This window comes from Mastomys coucha, unplaced genomic scaffold (genome assembly GCF_008632895.1).
Source record: "Mastomys coucha isolate ucsf_1 unplaced genomic scaffold, UCSF_Mcou_1 pScaffold16, whole genome shotgun sequence".
NCBI lineage: Eukaryota > Metazoa > Chordata > Mammalia > Rodentia > Muridae > Mastomys > Mastomys coucha.
In genome coordinates, this window is record NW_022196898.1 from 82537480 (window position 1) to 82541942 (window position 4463).

The 4463-nt window shown below is 48.4% G+C and overlaps 1 protein-coding gene across 1 annotated transcript in view; it reads left to right on the forward strand.

Moving 5' to 3' along the window:
* The first annotated feature begins 301 nt into the window (after positions 1-301).
* Positions 302-4463, forward strand: part of Bdh2 (3-hydroxybutyrate dehydrogenase 2) — a 22955-nt gene continuing 18793 nt past the window's right edge. Inside the window, exon 1 of the mRNA XM_031375591.1 lies at positions 302-445. The gene's annotated coding sequence lies outside the window, so the exon portion shown is untranslated. The remainder of the gene's footprint in view (positions 446-4463) is intronic.

The following is a 4463-nucleotide window of genomic DNA, read 5'->3' on the forward strand; positions in this document are numbered from 1 at the left end:
TGACTACACGTGACAGATTAACGTCAGAAACAAGAATTTAGCCATAAGGCAGTTTTCTTTTCCTCCCTCAAAGCAATCTGGGTTAAGAGCTAAGATGACCGGAATATTTAGTGCCTCGGGTTCCTTGTGTGTTTTCCAGCAGCCTTCCACCTTCCCAGTCATTCAATCTGGCCTGCTGAGTAACTTGCACAAACAAAAGACGGGCCTTTGTTTGGCACTAACAGTTCCACATTCTGCCCACTAGATGGCAGCATAGACACATCTAAAGTGCAGGGCTGGTGCAAACGCCTCTTAAAAGCTTACTAAACCGGAATTAGCAAAGGACTCCGAAGGGGCCTGAACTCCACCTCCCAGCATGCATTAATCAACATGTGACTTCTGTACAAAGATCTAAAGTCGGTCTCCTGAAGGAATCTGGAGGACTGTGTGGACTCGCTCTTCTGAAGTAAGATTTTTCTAATAGTTTTCGACAAAACTTTGGGGGAATGAGAGCTTGTGTTGCCATATTCTCCACATCGCCTAGTTGAAGATGAATCTTCAGTTAGAATGGGACTTGGGAATGCTCTTGTATCTATTAGAGTTTAAAAAGAACCAAAGAAAGGCAACTTTTCCAGTATCTGTCCTAAGTAAGCTGGCTCGTGAAAATATTTGGAATTCCTGAAAATATTCCGAGCCGTTCCTAATATAAAGAAATTTAGGATTTTAGGACAATCTTTAGAAGTAAGAAAATCACCATGTTAAGAGTGGGCTCACTTTACAATTTCTGCACATATTCCCACTCTTTGCCCCATCCTATCACTGTGCCCCCCCCCCCCCCCCCCCCCAATCCATGTTGCCTTGAGAATGCTTGGAAGCCAGCTAGAGAAAGGTTTTGTTTTTGGTTTTGTTTCCAAGACAGAATTTCTCTGCATAGCCCTGGCTGTCCTGAGACTCACTCTGTAGAGCAGGCTGGCCTCGAACTCAGAAATCCACCTGCCTCTGCCTCCCAAGTGCTGGGATTAAAGGCGTGTGCCAACACTGCCCTAGAGAAAGGTTTTGAAGTAAACAGAAAAGTAAGTTTTGTGTCTGGTTGCTTCTGGGCGGCCTCTGGGGGCAGGGAGGTGCTTAAGGGGACATGTAACAGGTGCCTTCACTGGTTCTCAACCTGTGGGTCACGACCCCCATGCCCTGCCCCTGAGCTTCTAAGTAGATATCCTGCATGCCAGGTGTTTGCATTATGAATCACAACGGCAGCAAAATTACTGTTGTGAAGTAGCAACAAACATAATGTTAGGCTGGGGTCATCACAACATGAAGAACTGCATTAAAGGGTCGCAGCATTAGGAAGGTTGAGAACCAGGGCTTCAGAGGGTGAATGCCCAACATCCCTAGTGAAGGCACTGAATGGTGAGTTTCTTATGCTGTACTCAGGGTCAGGAGAGGCTGGGACTGCTGCACCCCTTCCTAAAAGCACAGGTTGGCTTTTTCTCAACTCCTACCACACTCTAAAAGGAATTTTCTCTCTGCGTGCTACTGGTAAAAAGCAAAGTGAAGTGTACTGCATCAGAACTGGGGAGGCACCATGAAAAGAGATTCTGTTACCTAACATGTGCGCGTGATTGGAGCACGGGCGTGTGGGTCGTTGGTTGGCTTCAGAAGTCCCTCTTAGTGTGACTATGTCAGGCTGGATCTGAGAGGAAGGCTCTAAAAGGAACAGAACAGGGTGCCTTTTATTAGAGGAGATTCTGTTGTGGGAGAAAATGACAAGGAACCAGGTGAGGATGGGAGAGGTTTCAGAGCCTGGAGCAAGGGGTGGAAGACTGCAGAAGTAGATTTGGCTGGGAGCGCCCAAGCGCTTCCTTCAGCAGGGTGGGGCAGGGGACCCTCAGGAGGCTGGGGAGAAGCAGATCTGTACCTCATCCCTCATGGTTTGCCCCAGTGTGGGAACAAAGAGCAAAGGTGTCCTCGGGGTCAAAGGAACCGAAGTCCTGCTGGAGGTGGGAGCCTGTGCAGCATTCTCTTGATCCTGTGACTGGAAGGCATTGTACTGATAGGACGATAGCTCTGACTTAGCCTCACCTCACAGGAGACCAGGCTGTGTCTGTCATCTGTGAAGCACTGCCCGGCCCATCTCCTTTCTCATCCCTGCTGTTTTGCCAGCTCCTTCTAGACAACTGTCCCCATTTCCTGATCCCGATGCCTCACTGCCACCACCCAGTTCTGTTCTGGCAGAACTAGGTTCCTAAAACATAAATCTGAAAATCTCCCATGCTTTCCCCAACTCTTTCAGTGTCAGCTGTGGCCGTGAGGAACAAGCACGTCAGCCTGCAGAGTTAGTACTCGGGTGGAGGACTGGGAAGCAGAAAGGGTACATTGGGGATGTGGGGGCAGGGAGCACCGCTATGGGAGGGGCAGAAGCAAACTCAAAAACATCTAACAACTTACCTAGCCAAAGAACAGGTAAAGTCAAAAAACGGGACAAAGGGGGTGCTGGGGAGATGGCTCATCAGTTAAGAGCTCTGGCTACTCTGCCAAAGGACCTGGGTTCAATTCCCAGCACCTCCCGACTGTCAGTAATTCCAGTGGCAGGAGATCTGACACCCTCATACAGACACACATTCAGGCAGAGCACAAAGTACTAGATGTCTACACAAGGTGCCCCATCTAGCCAGGATGATGCTCCAGGTGCTTTAATGAGGGTGGATGGGCAGAAGGAATGTCAGGACTCCACAATTATCGACACGCCTTCCCGCCTGCCCCTCCCTGTGTGGAGGCTGCAGCAAACCAACTACCAGGTCACTCTTCCCTTCCCTGTGGACTGGCCATCTTGCCCAGTCCATGTAAATGGAGTGGACATTGCTGGGGGCCTCCAACTAAACAGAAAAGTGAGGCCTCTGACCGCCTTTGCCTTTTGCTGTGCTCTCCCTTCAGTAGTGTTAGAGCACCCCTCTGTCTTGAGCCACTACAACCAATTTGTAAGTTGTTCTGAAGGTCCCTGAGAACAGAGCAGTCCTCATGTGACACCCGGACACCCTGTTCCTTCTCCCCTATTCCTCTGTCCCTGAGCTGTGCATCCTAAGCCTCTGCTAAGTGGTATTTGGGGTTCTCAACCCTCTCTTTCAGAATGAATCAATCACATGTTGTCCTGATTAGTTTTATGTCAACTTGACATAAGCTAGTTGTATGAAACGAGGGAACTTCAGTTGAGAAAATGCCTTCGTAAGATCTGGCTATAAGGCATTTTCTTAATTGGTGATCAGTGTGGGAGAGCCCTGCCCAGTGTGGCTGGTAGCCCTGGGTTCTGTAAGAAAGCAGATGGAACAAGCCACGGGGAGCAAGCCAGTAAGCAGCACCCCTCCATGGCCTCTGCATCAGCTCCTGCCTCCAGGTTCCTGAACAGACTTCCTTCAGTGATTAAGAGCAATATGAAAAATGTAAGCTAAATAAACCCTCTCCTCCCCAACTTGCTTTTCATCACAGCAATGGAAACCCTAAGACACAAGTGTTCAATTTTTTTTTTCTTTTTTTGGTTTTTCGAGAGAGGGTTTCTCTATGTGGCCCTGGCTGTCCTGGAACTCACTTTGTAGATTAGGCTGGCCTCGAACTTAGAAATCCACCTGCCTCTGCCTCCCAAGTGCTGGGATTAAAGGCCTGCGCCACCACTGCCCGGCTCAAAAGTTTCTAAGACATGCTGAAACTTTAAAAAAACGACCAGCACTCTAGTGAGAGTGGACTGGCCTCAGAGCAAGTCAGGAACCCTGACTTAATTGCTTCTGTCACCGGCTGGTTGGTCCTATGATCTCGGACAGGTCCAGTGTGCTTGTTAATCCCGTCAGGCAAGAATAAGACCACTGCCGTAATTGTGACCCAAATTTGAAGCAAGCTTGATTGCTATCGGGGTGCACCCAAAAGCTGGCCAGCACTGGGTTAAAGAGAACAGCCCTGAGTCTGTTTCTTAGAACCCTTTTAAGGAGTAAAATCATGTCATTGCAAAGCAGGTTTACAGAAGACAACGGAGCAGTAAGGCAGTACAAACAACACCAAAAACCTCAAAAACACAGCAGGTATCACCATGTGGTCACCATGCGATTAAGGAGGGTTAGCTAGGGGAGGGTCTGTATTCCCAAAAGCAAATCAAAGTTATGGGACGGAGTAGGTCAATTTCCAAGAAACAGGGACAGAAACTTATTTTTCACAATTCAGTATAATGGCTCCTGCCTTCAAAATGGAGGTTCAATCCGGTTCCTCACGCTCTTCAAAAACTAGGTATGGGCTATGGTTTGATTTTTCAACCCTTCGGATCCATGAATCTTAAGTTCCACTACGAAATCTTTTCAAGGGAGAAGGAAAAAAATCGCAAGGGACTGCTATTGTAACTCAAAAAAGGTTTACAGACAAGGGACCAGGTGACTTAGGACAGTGGAAGCATCTGTTTTCAGGGCCTACCCTCCCTCCTCCCTCCTCCCTCCTCCCTCCTCCCTCCT